This window comes from Ictidomys tridecemlineatus, chromosome 4 (assembly GCF_052094955.1).
Source record: "Ictidomys tridecemlineatus isolate mIctTri1 chromosome 4, mIctTri1.hap1, whole genome shotgun sequence".
In the NCBI taxonomy this organism is placed as follows: Eukaryota; Metazoa; Chordata; class Mammalia; order Rodentia; family Sciuridae; genus Ictidomys; species Ictidomys tridecemlineatus.
Window position 1 is genome coordinate 51260040 of NC_135480.1, and position 23968 is coordinate 51284007.

At 35.3% G+C, this 23968-nt stretch overlaps 1 protein-coding gene across 2 annotated transcripts in view; it reads left to right on the forward strand.

The window, feature by feature from the left end:
• Zbed5 (zinc finger BED-type containing 5) overlaps positions 1-22358 on the forward strand; it is a 33770-nt gene extending 11412 nt beyond the window's left edge. The window contains exons 3-4 of one of the 2 annotated variants that reach the window (XR_013437762.1): positions 1871-2029; positions 20353-22358. The gene's annotated coding sequence lies outside the window, so the exon portion shown is untranslated. Of the gene's footprint in view, positions 1-1870 lie in introns of both variants that reach the window. The other variant, XR_001229797.4, reaches the window with a different exon arrangement.
• The last annotated feature ends 1610 nt before the right edge of the window (positions 22359-23968 follow it).

Sequence of the window (23968 nt, forward strand, 5' to 3'; positions counted from 1 at the left end):
CCAACAAAACCCACAGTGTTTCCATCTATTCTTTTTATTTTATTTTTCATCTGTTCTTCTGGTAAATACATAGGAATGATGTTCTGTCAGCATAAAGTTTCCTAGAATACACTTTCCTAGAATTCTTCTAAAATGTTACAAGTCTTTTTCTCAAGGATAGAATAAGCCATCTGCCTGCATTCTAATTGTTTTTCATAGGATAGTTCATCCTAATTTTCTTTATAGATAGGTCAAGGTAAACCATTTTTATTCTTGGTCTGTATAATAACTTCCACATTTTGGCAATATAGAATTTTCATTTTTAAGAAAGTATACAAAGAAATTACTTCTCAGCAAGATTATGTAAAGGAAACAACTTGGCAGCCACACCAGTATTACTAATGGGCCTTTGGGGAGCATATCTTTTTGTTAATTTTATTCACATTTGAATGGGAAAGAACATAAACATTTGTAAATAACAATAAAGATGTACACATGGAACTGTATAAAGTTCAGAGAAGAAATATAGTGAAAGAAGTGTGTTAATGAAGAATTCGTTCAGGAAAAAAAATACATTGAGACTTGAACCATGGATCTGAGTGTATCAGGTTATTATGGCACTGAGTTGTTTTAAGAAAAAAAGAAAAGTATCGCCCAAGATTTTTTTTTTTTTTTTTGCAGGGGTGGGCAGTGTTGCTTTTATGTATTTATTTTCCCATATTTGTAATTGGTACATTATAATTATACATAATACTGGGATTCATTGTTATATACCATATAACAACATAATTTAGCATGGTCCAAGATTATTGGAGCCTAAGCTGATTCCTAGCAAATTTGAAATTTTGAGTGTTTTCTGAAATATAGGGGACAGATGAGATCTGATTGGCAAAACAGCAGTCAAACTTCAGGACCAGCAGTGATAGAAACATGGAGTTGGGGTGTGAGAATGGAGGGAGTACATATGTCCTAAAATAAAGGGTAACTGTTGGAGAATGGAATTTGAAACTTCTAGTTCAATTGGTTTCTTTCCCCATTCACTCTCTTCAAAACCAAGGGTACCCCAGAAAGGTATTTATCCCTTGCTAGCACAGTGACTGGAAAGTTGGGGCAGATAAGCCAGGCAGTAACCCAGAAGGCTATGTCCAGGAAAGGAAACCTAACTTCATACCTACAACACTAGCCAGTGGCATACCCTGTCCAAGATTATATTTTATTCTTCCCTTACAATCACTAGAGCAAACTATGTTGAACAGAAATGGTATCATGTACATAAAACAGGAAATACCAACACAAAAACAAAATCAAAGCCAGGCGCAATGACGCACACTTACAATCCCAGCAGTTTGGGAGGCTGAGAAGGTTCAACAATTTAGCAAGGGGCTGGGGGTGTGGCTCAAGCGGTAGCGAGCTCGCCTGGCATGCGTGCGACCTGGGTTCGATCCTCAGCACCACATTCAAACAAAGATGTTGTGTCCGCCGAGAACTAAAAAATAATAAAAAAAAAAAAAAACAAAATAAAGGTATTGTGTCCATCTACAACTAAAAAAAAAATGTTTAAAAAAAAAAACAATTTAGCAAGGCCCTAAGCAACTCAGTAAGACCCTATCTCTAAATAAAATACAAAATAAAGGCTGAGGATGTGGCTTAGTGGTTCAATCCCTGGTTAAAAAAAAAAAAAAAAAAAAACACAAAATACCCAAAGAAGACTAATATCATGAAAAGGTAATACCAATCAACAAACAAAAGACTAACACCCAAGAAACCAGTTATTAGAGTAAACAGAGGAGGATCTTAGAAATTATGATTATATTTATTTAGTGCATACTTGTATGGTGTCAGGCATTGTTCTAAGGACCTTAAATGTAATTTTAATTTAATTCTTATACAGGCTATCCCCAGAGGAATGTGAGAGAATATTGCATCATGAAAGGAGAACTAACTTATGAAAAAGAACCAGTTAAAGATTGTGAAAATTAAAAAATTAAAAGATGAATGAATGAAACAGCAAATGGACTTTGATGAAGTGCAAATTAGCAAAACTGCAAAAGTAAGCTGAAAAAATTATTCCAAAAAGAACAAGGATTGGGGGAATATGATTTTAGAGACTATAGATCCAGAAACTAATGTCTCTTTCATAGTTCTAAAGAGAGAGACAAGAATTTGGGGGAGGGAATAATTGAATAAGTGATAAAAAAAAAATTCTTAATATTACTCTAGCATAATTTATATTTAATGGCATTTGCATTTTTTTAAAATGATCAAGCATTACATAAGTGTATCTATTTTTTATTACAATTTGCATCTAAAATTCCATCACTTTGTAATATGTATTTCTAAATTATATTTTATGTTTTTATAACAATTATGCTGGGTTTTCAAACTTTATTTTGAAATAAATTTTCACCTAACAAAAGTTGCAAAAATACCTTTCACCCAGCTTCCCCTGTTATCAACTTACATAAGTACAGTGTAATCATCAAAATTAATCGATTAACATAAGCTCAATACCATTAACCAAATTATTAATATGCCTTATGTAAACAAGGATGCAAAACAAGTCAACGGGAATGATTAATGTACACAGATAAATGCAAAATAGAAAAAAAGAAAATGAATAACTATTTCTATCTTTATTTCTATAGCTTGTCTTGGTGCCACAGTTTACTATGTCCTTTCATCTCTTCATATTCTTTTTCTCAATATCTTCAGCTGGTTAAAGTTTCCGTGTAATGTGTTGATCCTCAAACTTGAGAAATTTTGAGTTCTTGATGTTCTGCTTTAATAGGTTCCTGTGGTCCTTTTAACATTTGCCACTGTACCTGGCAATACAAGGAGATGATCTGAAGTATCTCCTGAGTTTAAGACTTCCTCATCTTTGTGCTCAACATATAGCAGCAATCATATTTCCCTGATATCAAGCCTTTGCAGTAACCTGTTTTTCCTTCTATTGTTCCAATGTTATGAAAAGCTCAAAATAACCAAGTAATAGCATAAAACTTCCAGTTAAGTAAAACCATTCTTGGGTTCTCTGGGGAGAGTATTCCTTCCTTGGACACAAAGACCTTTAAATAGGCAAAGCTCAAAGTTGTGGGAAATAGAAAGCAAAACATATTATGAGTGGATCAGTAGGTACGATAGTGGAGGTATTCATCTCACTTCTGGGTTTCCCAGCTGATAAATTACAGATAAAAGAAAAATAGCATTTTATGTTGATTATTGGTTCCCTACACATAATGCTGTAAGATAGAAGTTTGAAGACTTCTTTTCTATAAAGGGCCAGGTAGCAAATATTCCAGGCTTAAGGGCCACATAACATGGTTTTTTGTTTACAACCCTTGAAAAGTATAAAAACCATTCTTAAAAGCTATACAAAACAGGATGTGGGCCGTATTTGCCGAGACTCTAATTTGCTCTGATAGGGCAACACCTAATTTTGCAAAGTGTTCCCTCCCTGTTGGCATTGGAACTGAGTATTTAAAAGGCCATTTAAGAGTTCTTAAGACGGGTTGGGGATGTGGCTCAAGCGGTAGCGCGCTCGCCTGGCATGCGTGCAGCCCGGGTTTGATCCTTAGCACCACATACAAACAAAGATGTTGTGTCTGCCGAAAACTAAAAAAATAAATAAATATTTAAAAATCAATCTCTCTCTCTCTCTCTCTCTCTCTCTCTCTCTCTCTCTCTCTCTCTCTCTCTCTCTCTTTTTAAAAAACAAAAGAGAAAAGTGTTTCCATTCCCCATGTTTGGTTTTACCCTAGCAAATAACTATATATCCCTTTGAGAAAAGGCTGAGAAAAAGATTTACATATCATAATCAAAAGCTCCTTTCTTAAAAGTATATAGAATACTCTGTACTCAAGGGTCTCAGGGTCTGAACTTCCCAAGACTAAAAAATGGTTGAGGGCTTTTACGCTGAATAATATCCACAGTCTGGCCTCTGTTTTCCCAGCTTAGAGTATTCATTTGTATAAATATTTAAGTCCTAATGAGCTACCTGTTACACAGCTTTCCATCACTGTGACAAAATAACTGAGAAAATCAATTTAGAGGAGGAAGGATTTATTTTGGCTTACAGTTTCATAGGTTTCAGTCCATGGTTAACTGGATTCATTGTTTTTGACCTGTGGTAAGGCAGTACATTATGGTGGAAGGGGTGGGTGGAACAAAGCTGCTTACCTCATGGAAAGCCAGGAATAAGAGAAACTGGGTTAAGAGAAGGGGCCATGGACAAGAGACACCCTTTGAGGATAGACCCATGGTGACATACTTTCTCCAGCTAGGCCCCACAATAGACCACTCAATTAGGAACTTATCAATAAACCAACCCATTGATTAGATCAGAGCCCTCATGATCCAATCACTTTCCATAAGCCCTATTTCTGAACATTGCTGCATTGGGATTTTAAGCTTTCAACACAAGAGTTTTTAGTGGGTATTATAGATCCAAACTATTTTTCTGGTACTAGAAACTGATCAATTAGCCACCACCAAAGATCTGTAGATCAAAACTTTGATCTACCATTCTAACCCTACTTGGTAATCATATACAACATGATGATGGCAGTTATGTTCTGCTACCTGGCCTCTGCCACCTCAAGATCCTTCACCATCCTTAAATTAAAAAGCCCATTTCAATGCTAGCACATGAAACCTTTATGCCCAAGGGACAGCCATTACAGTAATGTTTAGGGATTCATGTATCTTCCTTACTAATCTGTTTCTTCATGCTATGATATGATATGAAGAGAATGTGCTCTAGGCCATTTGGGTATACAGGAGTAGATGATCTTAAAAAAAAAAAACACTTCAATGTTGCTTTCTTCTGAAAACATTGGAATTTGTTTTCAACATCATACCAAGAAATTCTGGCAACTAACTCAGTTTTAGTCACCAATTGAGTCTAGTTTTTAATTAATCAACTGAACACATCTAGAACACTCATAGCTATCCAAACTAGTAACTAGTATGACCCCAAAATTTCTAGTAAGTGTTCTCATATCAACCAAGTCATCACAATCTAAAATTATGTTCTTTCTCTGATCTTGCACCCTTGGAGTCTCTTCCTATGCATATCCCTAGCATTTGGCTTCTGTAATTTAACAAATCTTGTCATTTGGGGGGCAAGTAAACCTTCTCTTCCCATATTTATTATGTAATTCCCTAGAGCATACTGTGGTCTGACTCAATTTATATATAGGCAGTCATTGAAAAGTAGGGTAGAGAAGGAAATTTGATGTCCCTATGCAAGGTGGGGCCTGTATTCATCTACTATTGTGCAGCAAATTACCCAAAAGTTAGCAATGGAAGATTATAAGCATTATCTCAGTTTCTTTAGATCTGGAATCTGGAATTCTATAGCTGAGCAGTTCTGGCATAAGTTCACTCATGAGGTTGATGTTAAGAAATCAGCTGGGGACACAGTCAGCAGAAGGCTGTAGGATCTAATTCCAAGATTTCTCACTCACATATCTAGCAAGATAGTGCTGATTATTAGCTGAGGGCCTCAGTTCCTATCATGTGGATTTCTCTGTAGTAAATACTACATGACATGGCATCATCTGACTTTTCCCAGATTGAAGAGAGTACAAGACAAAAACTGCAATATCTATAGGTAACACAGGTCTACCCTATTCAATATAGGAGGGGACTATACACAGACATTTATTACTAGGAGTTGGAGATTACTGAGGCCTTCTTGGAGACTAGTTTTATAAGATCATAGTAGAGTTTTCAAGAAAAGTGAAAAGACAATCTTATCAGGGGACAAAGGAGAGACTACTTCTGTAAGTAAGGGACAATGGATTTGAGGAACATAGGATGCCATATTTGGAGTCTTCTCTTTTCTAGTCAATGTCCTAACTTCCACATTGGAGATTAAGTAAAACTATTAATTCTACCTTGGTCATAATTCATCATTCTTCTAAGTCAAATTTTGCTTCAAGTTTTTGGTGTGTTAGACCTGTAGCTATAGAGACAAGGGATTTTTTTAGGAAAATCAGAATAAAACCCTGGTTTTCTGAACATGCCCTGAACTAAGAATTTGAAATCTGGAGTCTACAATTTTCTTTAAGCTTTTTTTAGCACAATTAATACAGTTAGAAGCAATCAGCAAAACCCTGACCCTTGTGCTTCTTGTGCCTTCCATAATGACCTATCACTGCAACAAGTTGGTCCACCAAAGAATTGCCTTTAATAGGTACTTCATTCCAGATAACCAAAGGTAATAATTTTTAGAGCAAAAAAGAGAATATGTTTTTATACATAACTGAAATTTTTTCTGAATTGATCTAGATCCAGGGACTCGAATTATGTTAGTAAGAATCTCTACTCTTGACTATATCATTCTCTGTTGTGTTTATTTCTAGGAAGACTCCTTCCATGTGATAGCAGAGATGGTCTCTGTCTTACATTTTACTAGCTTGGCAGTTCATAGATGATAATTTTTTTTTAATTTCTTTTTTTAGTTGTAGATGGACACAATACCTTTATTTATTTATTTTTATGTGGTACTGAGGATCAAACCCAATGCCTCACACATTCTAGGCAAACATTCTACCACTGAGCTACAACTCCAGCCCCACAACTGTTTCTCCACTATGTATCATTAACCACTTGCTTCTTCTAATAGTAATCAAATTCTCGCTTTCATATACAATTAGTTCAGAAAACTGATCCCACATTTATATTTCCTAGAAATTTGTTTGCTTATAACTTTTCTTATTACTGCATCAATCAGAGTTCAGCTGCATAGCAGATAATCCAGTTTAGGCAAAAAGGAATTTAAGGAAAAAAGCTAAACGCTTACCACTGAAAAGACAAAAGGAGCAAGCTCTTAGACCAACTCCTCAGAACAACCCCTAGTGTTCACAACCACTGTATTTCTACCGTGATTAGAAAAACTCAATACAATTGTTGCAGAAACCTGCTGCCATTTTTGCTCACCACACAACCACATTACCTCTGCTACTGATGCTATAGGAAACTGCCAACTCCAGACACAACACACATCACCTCTGACAGATCCACACATGCATCTTTCCTCTCTTGTGTTAGTTCTGAATTCATTTCTTACAAGATACATTGAACTGAACTCTGGAGTCCTAATGGAAAGAAAGTCTAGGAAGTGTCACTTGTTAGCTTTCCAACTTTTGCAAATTGGAAAGGGGTTGGGCTTCCATAATATTCTCATAACATTAATCCACAGCTCTCATAATAATTTGTTTATATCAAAAATTGTTATTGTACTATAGAATTGTTAGTTATAATGTCTATGTTAGATTGAGATTTCTTTAAAAACAAGATAAATTTTTACTCATGGTTAGGATACCCTACATTTACCAGTGCCTCCCTCAAACTAATTCCATAATTAAACACAATACTATTTTACAAATTTTTGTTGTTTACTAGGAATCTTTGTGCATCAGAGTATAGTCCTTTCAGTCAGACCCTACTCATTGCCTCCATCCTAACCCCTTATTGAAATGGAAATTTGCTTCACATCATTTCCTTTCTTATCATAGAATATGCTGACTAGAAATATCAAGAATCTGGGATCAATTTACATTTGAATTTTGGCTTATTTGCTTACTAGCTATATAACTTTGGGTAAGTTATTTATCCCTCTAAACCTTAACTGTACTATGAAGAAAATACTTTCTTCATAAATCTGTTATGAGAGTTAAAATATATGAAATTACCTGCCACATAGCACATACTCAAAAAGTAGTACATATTATTATAAAAATGTCTTCTCCTATCTCGTACATATAACACTGAAGTTGGAAAGAACATAAGAATTTATCTAATCCAGCCCCATAATACAAATAAACCCAAAGTCAAAGGAAGTAAAGTTTCACATCTCTTGTTTCTACTTGCCCCAGCACATTCATGGATCATCTCCTGTGTATCAACACAATATTTACTACATGTTGACACAATTGAACCTCAGATTTCCTGATTAAATACTTACTTGAATAGCTTTTCATCTTCCCTTTGAGTGAGATTTAGTATGGAATTATCTTCAACTACTTGGCCCAGAAATAGCTATCTTATCTCTATCCATGATATTTAGTCTCAAGGACAAAATACCCCTATGTGCCTCACTCTGAAAGACAGTTATTGCCTCAGCATTCTGGAATCCAAGAACCTCCTTTTAGACACCAGAACATGTAGTCTTGATGCCAGCTACTTATTTTATCATCACTGTAGATTGACCTATCTTTGGCTATTGAATCTCTCCTACATTGTTAAACATCCCTCTGCTATCATTCAGACCCAACATTGTGGCAGTGTCTAATGCATAGGTTCTCGGCTGGGGAAGAAGATAATTTGGGTCGTTCAATAGACATTTGGTAATGGTGGAAGACATTTTTCATTGTCACAACTGTGGGAAATGTTCTACTGCAGTTAGTGGATAGAGGCCAGGGATGCTGCTAAATATCCTACAATACACAGAACAGGCTCCTATAACTAAAAGATTATTTGGCCCATAATGTTAATAGTGTTGAGGTTGATAAATTCTGGCTTTTTAGACCAAAGTCTTGTTCACTTAGCCTTGTCTTATAGTGTCATAACTTACTAATAAGTTCTACAATAGGACATTTCCATCAAGATAAAATGCCTTATCATTTCTTCCCATAGAAACTTCTTCCTCTGCCTTCATTAAGGGTTTTAATCATTTATAGTCTAATACTCTCTTAATAGCTAATAGCTCTCTTTTATCTTTTCTGTGTTTATAAGTTGTCTCCCCAACAAAGCCATGAGTAATTTGGGGGCAGTATCCCCATTCCCTATATTCTGAAGCTCTTTTGTGTGTAACAGTATTAAATAATCCATAAAAATAATAACCTGGATTCATATCAAATCTTTCAGAACGCTCCTACTTTCTGGGCAAGGGCCTCAAAAGAAAAAGAATAGGGTCCTTCTTTATGGAAATATTCAAATTACTTGAAGTCAAACAAGTCAAATCTCCTTGGCTTCATGAATCTCCATCCATTCCCACCCATTCTTGAGTATTCCTGGGTTTTGTCTCAGCTTTTGATTTCTTTGCAATCAGAGTTTGCTTCTGTTTATCTTTAAGTGCTTTCTCCACTAGTTAACATAATACCTTGTGTCTCTGACTACTCTCTCCAATAATACCTACAGCACCCAGGATTTCCTGTGTCATAACACTTCACATTTGATTTTCTTTTTCAGTGCCTTTCTTCCCCAAAAGACTTTTAGCCACATGAAGGCAGAAAAAAATCCTGTCCTCTTCATTATTATATCCCCAGCATCTTAACAGAATGCCTAACACATAGTAGGCATTTAGTAGATATTTATTGAATGAATGCAGCACCTCGGTGCCTGGCCTGAAGTTATACTGTCTCACATTTCTCTCTGGCCCACATTAGTAAATAACAAAATTTATTTCCCTTGTCATAAATGTATTTGAGATTTTTTTTTTCCAAAACGAGTTTCATTAAAATATAATGGAGGGCTGGGATTGTGGTCAGAGGTATAGTGCTTGCCTAGCAGCATGCATGAAGCACTGGGTTCAATCCTCAGCACCACATAAAAATAAAATAAAGGTATTGTGTCCACCCACAATTAAAAAATAAAAGTTCAAAAACAAAATAATGGAGTGTTAGAGCACTTGCCTTACATGCATAAGGCAATGGGTTTGATCCTCAGCACCACATAAATAAATAAAATGAAAGTATTGTGTCCATCTACAGCTAAAAATTTTTTGAATTTAAAAAAAAACAACAGATTGGACTCCAAAAGGACATTCTATGGGGCTGGGAATGTGGCTCAGGCGGTAGTGCGCTCCTCTGGCATGCCTGCGGCCCGGGTTCAATCCTCAGCACCACATACAAAGAAAGATGTTGTGTCCACGAGAACTAAGAAATAAATATTAAAAAAAAAATTCTCTCCCTCCCTCCCTCTCCCTCCCTCCCTCCCTCTCTCTCTCTCTCTCTCTCTCTCTCTCTCTCTCCTCTCTCACTCTCTCTTTAAAAAAAAAAAGGACATTCTATGAAAGAAACTGCAAAAAAGAAAATTGAAATTTTTAAAGTATAGCTTTCTGTTCTAACACTGATTAATTCCCAGGCTCATGAGATCTGTTTCACAGCCTACTTGACCATCTCATTCACCCAGGGTAGCCTACCTTTCTCCTCTTTCTTCCCTGAGGTCTCAAATAGGAAAGTCTTGGGGAATGTTGTGCATGAATGGGCTGAGTCTTATGTGATGCCCTTACTCTTTTCCTGGTGCCTGTTAGAAGTTTATCTTTCTGTACTTCCATCTATAGTGACTGGACAAGGGAGATGGTAAGCCTTTTCAGTCAATGAGGGGGAAAGAAAAGAAACTGTACTACTTTTGTCTAATTAAACCACTTCTTCTTAATTGTCTCATTTGGAGAAACAGATATGCCAAATAAAATTCAAAACTCCATTCAAGCCAAACTTAATTTCATAATCACTTCCCCTTCTAGTCTTCCTGTTACAAAAAATTAGCTTGAGAGTATATTAGTCTATTTAGTATCCTATAACAAAATACCATATGCTGGGAAGTTAACTACAGTAATTTATTTCTCACAGTCTAGAGACTAGAAGTCTCAAAATGAAAGTGCCAGCAGACTTATCTACTGAGGGCCCTTGTTTTGATTCAGCCATGGTGCACCTTCTCTCACACTGTGTCTTCACATGTTAGAGAAGTAAACCTTGGTCCTCTTTTATTACAGCATTAATCTTATTCATGAGGGCTGTGACCTCTTGATCTAATCACTTCTCAAAGCAGGGAGTTAAGATTTTAACATACAAACTTTGAGGATGGCAGGGGCAAGGTGGTATAACATTCAGATCATAGGTAAGAGAGATTTTCTTTTTATAAAGCCATGCTTGTTATTACTTGTCCTGTGATCAAAAGGAATAAGGCTTTTTAGGAGCAGGAGTCCAGGGATGGAGTTAGAGAGAAATGTTAAAACTCTTTAAGCATACTGCCCTTACAATTAATTCATCAACTTCAAAGCTTGGCCTCCTGGTTCTATCTGTCCCTAACCCATCTCCCAATGCTAATTTTTGTCCTGGTTTTTAATCTCTTTTTCTCCCTCCCCCTGACTTCTTCCTCCTTTTCCTCTTTCTTTTCTCCCTCATTCTTGTTCTCTGCAATTTCTACTCAACATATAAGTACTCAACCAAGAATTTATGAACTTCTGAAATGCCTTATTATCCACTAACTAAACTGTGGGTATGAGTGAATATGTTTGCCCCACTCCATAGGCTGTCAGAGGCTTTTCTTGATTCCCAGAGCTTACTATCAGCCAACTTCCATTATATTTAGTAACTCCCCAGCTTAGTGTGACACTTCCTCTTCTTGATTCTTGAGTCAGGCAGATATCCAATTCAGATTTAATATATTGTAGAGTTACCCTGGGGCTCTTTGCTGATTAATCTGAGGTAGTATATAAGTGGTAGTACAGCATTTGGGCTCTAACCCATACTGCCTGGCCTCAAATCCTAGTACTACTACTTAGTTCTGTATGCTATTAAAGAGAGAATAATAATATCAACCACCACCAAAGGTTGGTATATATATATGTAAAGCATTTAGAACATAGTCTGAAACATGATCTACTAAGTATTAGTTATTATTATGAATTTACCAATGACCTTACTGGGGAAAGACACAGGTTACTTCTAACACACTATTCAACAAATATTTATTGAATGACCACAAGCAACAGATAATGTGCAGGCAGAATATAGAGATGAAGCAGAAACTAGTTCTAACTTCAATGAGCTGCATTTGGTCTATAGATAGAACTGAGGGCAAAGGAATAGCTGCTTTTCTAGATAGTCCTTTATTATTATCTCTTGACTTGAATGCAAGAAAGAATGTTTACCCTTTGACTAATATTATATTCAGTTTTCTTCAGAAGGTCAGAAGCACATTTTGTAACCATATATCATGATCCCCCTTGCTCTCTCCTAAATATACTAGGGATTACAAAATTATATCTCTTCCTATTTTACTATCAACAAAAAGAAATAATAGGGGTTGGGGCTACAGCTTAGTGGCAGAGTGCTTGCCTAACATGCATGGATGGGGCACTGGGTTCAATCTCAACACCACATAAAATTTTTTTTAAAAAGGCATTCTGTCCATCTACAACTACAAAAAAAAATTAAAAAAAAATAATATCTTGTCTTTTCTCCAAACCTCAGTTCTTCAAATTCTCAGATATGATAACTTTGGATAATTCTGGTCCTTTTTCTCTCTATCTGGCTTTGATTTGGTGGTTTGTCAATACATATCTGTTTTCCCTGTGTTTATAGTGAAATGTGGAAAAGTAAGCTGAGTCAGAAAAGTGTCAGAAATAATTACCATTGTTGTGGTAATTATTTAAGGCCCTTTCTCAACAATTTTTCCCAGATTCAGCTGCATATCTCTCTGGCTTATGATAACATAGTAAAAGCATGCAGACAGGAAACAAATTTAAAATGTTTTCACCAGAAGATAACAAACAACACTTTCTAAAACAAAGCATGAAGTTCTAATATAAATGGTGCTTGAGAGGGGAAAAAAAGGATTTTAAAAAAAGATACAGTGAATTAACTAAAAAATAACAGCCAATTCTTTGTTCTGGTTATCATTCTTATTCAAAACCAAGACATTTTTATTTGTATACTCTGATAAGCACTGTCTCTTCTAAGGGAGGGAAGGAGTCAGGGACAAGCCCTGAGCTTAGCTGTAGGAATATGAAAATGGAGAAGTGTAGCACTGTGGGACAGATTAGTCTCTGGAGAGCACTGGGTCAGCATTGTTTTATCATGGTATATTTGCTTTCTGTTTTGAGTTCTTTAGTGACTCAAAAATGTTCTCTCTCTCTCCACCCTTTATCTAACCAGCCACAATAAAATCTGTCAGAGAACAGTATGTTTATTACTAAGGAAAGGCAGGTATTTGATGCAATAGTAACCAAAATTTGCTTAATTATGTAAAATTTGCCATACTATCATCAAATTTCTTTTTTTTTAGAATTGATTCATTATTCTCTTTTTAAGCCAATAATTATTCAACTAGTGATAATTAAAATTATTTTAGTAAATCATTAATATCTTTCAATAATCTTTAAAATCACAATTAGAATAAATATGCTTCAGACAATTTTAATTACATTTAGTTCCTTTTCAGTTTGATGGGGGTAAATAAAAACTCTTCTATATTTTAGTTTGAATACCAAAATGTGAGATTCAAAAAAGAATACAACTGGTTAAGCTGTAAAAACTACCTACTGCTTTACTTGACATCACAGAATTTTCCCATTTTCTCACATTATCTTTCCCATTTCCACTATTTTCAGTCTAAAATTTGTAGCCATGATGAGTACTCAATTCTAGATCCAGACATGCTAGAATTCTCAATAGTATATAAATCTTTCAAATTCTCACCTCATCATTAAAGTCACTCTTTAAGGTTATATGCAACCTGTGGCAAATTATTAGGAACATAGAATATCTGAACATATAACAAGTACAACTCTTGTTCACTGCCTAAATCTGAATCAGAATCAGGGATCCTGAATTCCTGGCCCAGGAAACCTATGAATAAACAAATTTTAAAGGTAGAGTATTTGGTCAGGGAATGTGGTATCCTGGCTTCTACACCTTGTGCAACCTTCGGAGCAACTTTCTAAATAGAGACCTGTGGAATTGTGATACTACTATCTATACTTTAACAAATCCCCTCTTAGAGATACTGAGATCTAACACAGGAAAGTGCTTTGAACTGCTCCGAAAATAGTGCTACATAACTTCGAAGATTATCATTATTGTCACCATCTTTATACTTGATACTTATTCTTTTTTTTTTTAAGAGGGAGACAGAGAGAGAGAATTTTTAATATTTATTTTTAAGTTCTCGGTGGACACAACATCTTTGTTGGTATGTGGTGCTGAGGATCGAACCCGGGCCGCATGCATGCCAGGCGAGCGCGCTACCGCTTGAGCCACATCCCCAGCCCTTGATACTTATTCTTGATGTTCTTTCCATTAGAAAAATTCAGATTTACAAAGAGAGATATATGTATTCATATAGCATATCTCTGGGAGAAATCTCTAATTTCAATATGCAGAATAAGTAATTAAGAAAATTAAGTTTTAAGACAATTTAAATGATCCAAGCCAGAATTCCAGTCTAGTATATACGAATATATTGGCTCTCAGAGCAACAGCATTATAAACTCACTGGTAACTGAGTTAATCTTCACATGACTAAGTCTAGCAAATTTTGTAATTTTGTTGCTGAAAGCTCAGTCCTTGTCCCCAATGTTAATCCAATAATGAGGACACTGTTTTGAGAAAAAGGGAAAAGAAGGTTCATTGCTTTGCTAGCAAAGGAGAAACAAGGAACTCCTATCCCAAAAGCTGTGATTCTGCCCATCCGCAGGAACAGGGGGCTTTTATAGAGATGATATCAGAAAAAAAAATGAAATTAGGGAGGAGAGATCAGGAAGGGGAAGATCAGGAAGGAGAAGTTTAGGGAAAAGAATATCAGAAGATCAGGGAGGAGATGGGAAAGGAGAAGAAGGTTTGGGAAAAGAAGATCAAGGAAGAGACTGGGAAGAAGAAAGTTAGGGAAAAGAAGATCAGGGAGGAGAAAAGAAGATTGGGAAAAAGAAAAAAACATGGAAGTTTCAAGCCAGAAGGGATATAGTCAAAGCATCAAGAATAAACAATGCATTACAATTTCACTTTTAAAATTTCCTACAACCAGGACTTCCTTTTAAATGAATGGCTTTTTAAATTAAATTGATGATCAATATTTCAAAGAAAGTGAGAGAATGAGAGAAATTCCAGGTTTCCTAAGATGACAACTCTACTTGATCATAATAGATTTCCAGATAGCTACTGTGTTAATAGTTCTCCAGAGAAACAGAATCAACAAAGGGTGTATGTGGGGAGTATGGGGGACAGAAGAAATAGACAAAACACAGAGAGAGAGAGAGATTTTAAGGAATTGGCTCAGTTGAATGTGGAGGCTAAGTGAATACAATATCTTATGAGCTAGTCCAGCAGAATGGAGATTCAAGGAAGAGTTGCAGGTCAAATCAAATTGCAGATTGAATTCAAAGGTAGTCTGCTGACAGAATTCCTTTTTGCTGGAGAGAGGTCAGTCTTTATTCAGTTAAGCCCTTTGTTTTAGTCAGCTTTTTCTCTACTGTGTCATTCAGAAGAGTATAGCAGAGGAAAGCATCTCAGGACATGGTCATTGATAGGGAGGGAGAGGGGGAGAAATTGATTAAGCTCAGTTTACAAAATATATACCCCAAAAGCAAGACCCCAGTGACCCACCTCCTCCAGCCATACCCTATCTGCCTTCAGTTACCACTCAGTTAATTGCTATCCAGGGATCAGTTCATTGATTGGGTCAAGGCTCTCATAACCCAATCATTTCACCTCTAAACCTTGTATTGTCTTACACATGAGATTTTGGAGGACACCTCACATCTAAACCATAACAGCCTTCAACTGATTGGATGTGGAAGGAAATCTGATTTACTCAGAATCCAGTTGAAATATTAATATCATTCAAAAAACACCATCACAAACACATCCAGAATAATACTTGACCAAATATCTGGGCATTATAGTCCAAATAAATTGACACATAAAATTAGTGATCACAGCTGCTTTGTTTAGTGGCACTAAACTATAAAATATAAATATACATTATTACATATTATCTTCATTCAAAACACTTTGATTTTTTAATTGACATAAAATTGTATGTATTAATAATATGATATTTAGAAGTACATATAAGTAGATTGACTAATTAGTTAATGTATGCATAGTTATTTTGGTGATGAGAACACTCGGCATTTTTCAAAAATATAATGTTACTAAATATGGTCACTATATGGTCACCATGTTGTATGATAGAGCTCTTGAATTTACTCCTCCTAACTAAAATTCTGTATCCTTAACATCTCTCCAACACTCCCCCCACTTCGCCACACACACAGAGACACAGCTGTCCCAGCCCCTGGAAACTATCATTCTACTCTGTAGTTCTATATGATCTACTTTTTTAGATTCCCACATGAATGAGATAATGCAGCATTTGTCTTTCTGTGCCTAGCTTATTTCATTTAACATCATGTCCTCCAACTTCATCATATTGTTAATATATATGGCAGTATTTCCTCTTTTTATGGTTGAATAATATCCCATTGTATAAATAAATATTTTCTTTTTTATAATACACATCCTAGCAGGTATGACGTGATATAGCCCATTGTGCTCATTGCATTTTCCTGCTATTAAGTTATGTTGAGCATTTTTTCATATATGTGTTGCCGTTTGTGTGTCTTCCTAAGATAAATGTATATTAGGGTCCTCTAACCAGTTTTTGTTTTCGTTTTTAATTTTTTAATTGTCAATGGACCTTTATCTTATTTATTTATATGCAGTGCTGAGAATTGAACCTAGTGCCTCACGCATGCTAAACAAGTGCTCTACCACTAAGCCACAAGCCCAAGCCCCTCTGCCCAGTTTTTAATCAGGTTATTTGTTTACTTACTATTGAGTCATTTTAATTCTTTATATATTTTGGAGATAAACCCTTTAGCAGATATATGATTTGTAAGTATTGTATCTCACTCTGTAGATTATCTTCACCCTGTTGATTGTTTCCTTGAATGCACATTTTAGTTTGATATAATCTCACTTGTCTATTTTCATTTTGTTGCCTTGGATTTTGGGGTCAGACCACAAAAATCATGCCCAAACCAATGTCGTGGAACTTTTTCCCTCGATCTTTTTCTAGTAGTTTCATAATTTCAGGTTTTACATTTAAGTCTTTAATCTATTTTCAAATAATTTTTATATCTAGTATGAGATAGTGATCTAATTTCATTCTTCTGATGTATATATCCACTTTTCCCAACACCATTTATTGAAAAGACTGTCCTTTTCCTATTTTGTGTTCTTGGTATCTTTGTTGAAAGATTGCCTATAGATGCCTATAGATGTGTGCATTTATTTTTGTGCTCTCTGTCCAGTGGTCCATGTATCTGTTTTGTTTTGTTTTATATTTGTTTGTTTTGCCAGTAAAATGCTGTTTTGGTTACTATAGCTTTGAAGTTGGATAGTGTGATACCACCACTATATTCTTTTTGTTCTACATTGCTTTGATTGAGCAGGGTCTTTTGTGGTTCCATGTGAATCTTAGAATTTTTTTCTATTTCTGTGAAGAATGTTCTTGGTATTATTATAGGGATTACATTGAATCCGTAGATTGCTTTGGGTAAGTGCAGATATTTTAACAGTATTCATTTCTCCAATCCATGAACATGGGATATCTTTCCTTTTCTATGTCTTATTCAATTTCTTTCATTAAATTTCTTAAATTTCATTAAAATTCAATTTCTTTCATTAAAACATTTCATTAATGTTTTATACTTTTCAATGTACTAATCTTTCATCTCCTTAGTTAAATTTCATTCTTTAGTATTTTTTCTGTATTTCTTGTAAATGGGATTGTTTCCTTGTTTTTTTTCAAATAGGTTGCTGTTAATATATAGAAACACTAATGATTTTTATATGTTGATTTTGTATCCTGCAATTTTACTGAATTGTAGCAGGTTGGGTTTTTATTTTGGGAGTGTTTGGTTTTTTTTTTTTTTTTTTTTTTGTGTGTGTGTGTGTGTGTGTGTGTTTGAATGCCTTTTCTTTCTCTTGCTTAATTGTTCTGGCTAGGACTTCCAGCACTACATTGAATAGAAGTGGTGAGTGTGGCATTGTTTTGTTCCAAATCTTAGAGGGAAAGATTTCATCTTTTCCATGTTTAGTATGGTGATTTCTCTGGGTTTTTCATGGATGGACTTAATATTGTGCTGAAGAATGTCGTTTCTATACTTAACTTGCTAAGGGCTTTTATCATAAAAAGATGTTGTATTTTGTCAAATGCTTATTTCTATTGAACTGATCATATCTATTAGTGTGATGTATTACATTTATTGATTTGTGTATGTTCAAACATCCTTGCATCTCTAGTGTAAATCCCACCTGACTATAAATTTAGTTTCCTGGTATTTTGTTGAGAATTTTTCTTATCTATTTGCCTTTATTTTTTTCCTTTTTCTTTTGCTTTTTATTCCTTTTCTTTTTATACTGTCCTTTTCTGGCTTTAGTATCAGAGTAATGCTGACCTCATGAGTTTGAATGCATTCTCTCCTCTTCAATGTTTTGGAAGAGTTGAAGCATTGATATTAGTTCTTTAAATGTTTGACAGAATATTCAGCAGTGAAGTCATCATGCTCAGGGCTTTTGTTTGATGGGAAACTTTTTTATTACTGATACAATTCCTTCACTCATTGCTCTGTTGAGATTTTCTATTTCTTCATAATTCAATATTGCAGGTTGTATATGTCAAGAAATTTATCCATTTCTTCTAGGCTGTCCAATTGTTAGCACATACCTGTCCAATTGTTAGCACATACCTGTCCATATTCATCTCTTATGATCTAATCAGTATAAATATATGAATACTATTTATGCCAGTGATATTGAGCCCAGTTGTATATTCTATTAATCTGTATTTCTATTGTATTAGGGGGTTTTATTTGGTTGGGTTTTTTTGTTGTTGTTGTTTTGTTTTTAGTGGTGGTGCTGAGAATTGAACCCAGGGCCTTGTACGTGCTAGGCAGGCACTACCAACTGAGCTAAATCCTCACCCACCCACCCCCACTGTATTAGTTTTAATGTCTCTTTTTTTCATTTCTGATTTTATTTAAAGTCTTTCTTTTTTTTCTCAATCTACCCAAAGGCTTGTCAAATGTTTATCTTTACAAAAATCATTTCATTTCATTGAACTTTTTCCTATTGGTTTTCTATCTACTCCATTTATTTCTGCTAACTTGGTATTCTGTTAAGAGATAAAAAGTCAAGCAAAGCCAGGTAGAGTGGTGCATGCCTATAATTCAGCAACTCAGGAGACTGAAGCAGGAGGATCACAAGTTCAAGGCCTCAGCAATTTAGTGAAACCCTATCTCAAAAATAAAAACGACTTGGGATGTGGCTCAGTGGCATAGTGCCCCTTGATTCAATCCCCAGTAGAAAGCAAGCAACCAAGAAAGAAAATCAGCCAGTAAAGGAAAAGCCACTGGAATCAAAACTTTTGAATAAATATGGATGTGCCAGGTGCAGTGGCACACTCCTGTAATCCCAGCAATTTGAGATTGCAGGAAATTTGGAGGTTGAGGCAGGAGAATCAAAAGTTCAATCAAGGCCAGTCTTGGCACCATAGCTAGATCCTGTCTCTAAATAAAAATAAAAAAGGGCTGGGAGTGTAGCCCTTTAGTTCCCCTTAGTAAAATTCCCAGTACTACCCCCCCAAAAAAAAAAGATGTAGATGTATGTTTATCCAAACCTCAGTTTCCTCGTCTGTAAAATGGATATAAGGATATTTCTTCTGAGCTGTGAGTGTAGTGCAGTGATAGAGCACATGCTTAGCATGTGTGAGGTTTTGGGTTCAATCTCTAGCACCCTGAAAAAATTTTTAACTTCTATACAGAAGTGTTCTTGAAAATGTAAATGAGCGGGCTGGAGATGTGGCTCAAGCGGTAGTGCGCTTGCCTGGTATGTGTGTGGCCCAGGTTCGATCCTCAGCACCCCATACAAAGATATTGTGTCCGCCGAAAACTGTAAAATAAATATTAAAAAAACATAAAGGAACTCACTTTGAGTCTTTAAAAAAAAAGAAAATGTAAATGAGCACTTTACAGATTATCATTTACATATATAACCTGCTTTTTAAAACTTTTAAAAATTTGTTCTTTTTATATATATAACAAAAGAATGCATTTTGACCTATTTTACATACATGCAGTATAACTTCCCATTCTTGGGTTGTACATGATGTGGAGTTACATTGGTCATGTATTCATATATGAACATAGGAAAGTTATGTCCAATTCATTCTACTGCCATTCCGATTCCTATTCACCCTCTCTTCCCTTCATTCCCTTTTGTAATCCAATGAACTTCTGTTCTTTCCTACCACCCTCTTATTGTGTGTTAGCATCCACATATCAGAGAGAACATTCGGCCCTTGGTTGTTTGGGATTGGCCTATGTCACTCAGCATGATAGTCTCCAGTTCCATCCATTTACCAGAAAATGCCATAATTTCATCTTCTTTATGGCTGAGTAATATTACATTGTGTATCCATTTGTCTATTAAAGGGCACTTAGGTTGGTTCTATAGCTTAGCTATTGTGAATTGAGCTGCCATAAACATTGATGTGGCTGCATCACTATAGTATGCTCATTTTAAATCCTTTGGATATTGATGTGTGGGTTAACTGCATCAAATGGTAATTCCATTCCAGGTTTTCTGAGGAATCTCCATACTGCTTTCCATAGTGGTTGCACCAGTTTGCAGTCTCACCAGCAATGTATAAATATACCTCCCCCCCCCAACATCCTTGCCAACATATAATCTGCTCTTAACATGTATTTTCTGCCCTCTAAAACATGCCAAAATACTTGGTTTATTGCATGTATATCTCTCTATTGCAGTTCAATAACAATAGTTTGCATTTTCTAGAGAATGATTCATCAGCTACATTGTTTTACCACATTTCGGTCATACTTGGATATAAGATGTATTATAAATAAACATTATCACTAATAAAATTTATAAAGTACTATATAGTTTGCAAATGATTTTCTTTTTTTTTAAATTGTAGGTGGACACAAAACCTTTGTTTTATTTATTCATTTTTATATGGTACTGAGGATGGAACCCAGTACCTCACCCATGCTAGACATATGCTCTACCACTGAGCTACAACCTCAACCCCTCTTTTTTTAATAAATGAGAATGGATTCAATATTACCCCTATAATAACATTCTCAATAACTTGTATTCATATATGTTTTATTTCTTTGTGGGAAAAAAAGGAATACTAAGAATTACACATAACTTAAAGCATATTGTCATCTAAGTTGTTGCAATAATCTTGGTCACCTTTTAGCAGTATTTCTTTTCTAAACTATCTCTAACTTTAGTTTTCCTAAGTGAAATAAATTATGATTACAGTAAACTGGAAGCATCTGTTTTTCTCCTCTACTTAACACTTTCAGTTTACAAGTCTAATATTTGAGTGTGTTGATGAAGTCATTGACATAACCTCAGTCGTGCTACTATTTATACATTTAAGAATTTAAAACAAATTTTTACTAGGGCTGGTAATATAGCTTATGGTGGAATACTTGGCTAGCATGTGAAAATTTCAAGCACTTCAAAAAAAACCCAACAAAAACAAAAAATTAAATGCTATGTTTGACTTATAAAAATTTTAGCAGGCAGGGGTATTGTCTATTAATTCTTTTGGTCTAACAACATGCATCATAAGGGGATCATAGGCCATGGATTGCCTGGTATACTCCTGATTTTTGCCTGCTGTACCAATGTAATTAATAATAACCCCCTTTTTCAATCTCCAAGTATAATGTACTCACTGCTATTTATCAATGTATACTCAATTTCTAGTATTACACATAGCATGTATTAAGAGCTCAGTATTTGTTAATGAATAAATGATAGTCCATATCCAAAGAGATAATCCCATTATATATAGTTCAAAGAATATAGTTCTGCATTAAAATATTATGAGCATTTTGGTGGACTAAATGAGGAATCTCAAGAAAGATATGTTCATGTTCTAATCCCCTGGAACCTTATGTGGCAAAAAATGTGATTAAATTAAAAACTTATAAGAGTTTATCCTGGATTATCTGAGTGCAATCACATGTATCTTTATAAGACAGAGGAGGTTTTGTGATACACAACACACACACACACACACACAGAAGGCATTGAGAAGACAGAGTAGAGAGATATGACCACAAGCTAAGGAACAACAGCCAACAACCACCAGAAGTTGGAAAAGACAAGAAATTAATTCTCTTTAGAGCCTCCATTCGTAATATGGCTTGCTAACACCCTTTATTTGGGGTTTAGGGCCCTTAAGAATGTGAGAAAATAAATTTATGTTGTTTTCATTCACCCATTTTGTGGCAATTTTTTATGGCAGCCAGAGGAAGCTAATACAAGCTTTTTACACATTGCTTGCAAAAGTAAAAAAATAAATAAAAGAATATCCTCATGGTTACTTATGTTGTTGTAGAGGAGAATTTTGTGCACTTGGGAAAGTATGAGATTCTTCCACATTTTAACTAAATAAAATTGGAAAAATTACTCAAATTTCAATTTCTTGTATCTGTAAAATGGGAGACCTGACACATCCCTGCTTAGCCCAAAGTGGTTTTATATTGAAACTAAATTGCAAAAATGTATATTTCATACTCAATAAATATTTATTGATGCCTACTATGTACCAGGGTTTATTCTAAGCTTTTAATCTCTTGTTTTCCAATACATTGTCTACCAATGTATTTGTGTGTGTGTGTGTGCATGCATCTTTTAAAACTTTTAAAATGGACACCAAACGACAGTCATGGTTCCTAATGTCATTGAGCTTACATTCTAATGCAAGGAGCAGGCAATACACAATAAAAAAAAGTTCAAAACATTATTTCAGATAATAATAAGGACTTTGAAAAAATTAAATGAGGTAACCTAATAAAGTGCTTGGGAAAGAGAGCAATTTTACACAGAGTGATCAGGAATGGATTTTCTAAAAAGATGGCTATTCAGCCAGGCATGGTGGCATATGCCTATAATCCCAGCAGCTCACAAGTTCAAAGTCAGCTTCAGCAATGGCTAAGCACTAATCAACTCAGTGAGACCTTGTCTCTAAATAAAATACAAAATAGGTCTGGGAATGTGCCTCAGTGGTCAGGTGCCCCTGAGCTGAATCCCTGGTACCCTTCCCCCAAAATGGCTATTCAAGTTAAAACCAATTTAGTGGTGGGGAAAGCCATCTAAAAAACTGGGATAAGAGGCTGAGCGCGGTGGTGCACGCCTGTAAATCCTATCAGCTTAACAGGCAGAGGCAAGGAGGATCATGAGTTCAAAGCCAGCCTCAGCAATTTAGCAAGGCACTAAGCAACTCAGTGAGACTCTGTCTCTAATAAAATACAAAATAGGGTTAGGGATGTGCCTCAGTGGTCAAATGCCCCTGAGTTCAATCCCAGTACCCCCAACAAAAAAAAAGAAAAAAGAAAACTGGGATAAGAGCTTTTGAGCAGTGGAACTTAAAAAACTAACCATAATTTTTGCATGTTTGAGGAATGAAAGCTTTTCATGAGTTTGAAAAATAGAAAAAGGTCCAGTATGACTAAATTATAGAGATCAAGGGAAACAATGCAAGATATGAAGTCAGATATTCAAAGGTCAGATCATGTAAGGTCATGTAAGCCTTAATAAGGAGTTTTGATTTTATTGTGAATATAATGTATATCCATGATTAGAAGGTTGTATGCATGAAACTGGCATTATCTCATTTACAGTCTTAAAAGATGACTAGATTCTGAGTAGAGAATGTATTAGAAAGCAAAAAATGAAACTGAGGGACCAGCTCAAAGAGACTATTACAGTAATATAGGCTAGATATAATGGTGGTTAGATTATGGTGACAGCCATGTAGACCAAGCAAAGCGGATCAAGTTTAGATATATTTTGGAGACAAAACTTGTGATGGATGGGATATGGAAGATGAAATAGAAAAATTACGACTGATTCAAAGACTCTTGGTCTTAGCAACTGGCAGATGATGAACAATAGGAGAATAACATTTTTTTTTTTGTACTGAGTATTGAACCTAGGGGCACTTAAACACTGAGCCATATCCTCAGCCCTTTTATATATTTTGCTTAAAGGGTCTTGCTAAGTTGCTTTGGGCTTCACTAAGTTGCTAAGGCTGGCTCTGAACTCACAATCCTCCTGCCTCAGCTTTCCAAGTTGCTGGGATTACAGGCATATGTCACTGCACCCAATAGAGAATGACTATTCTGAACATGTTAGATTTGGATTACCTA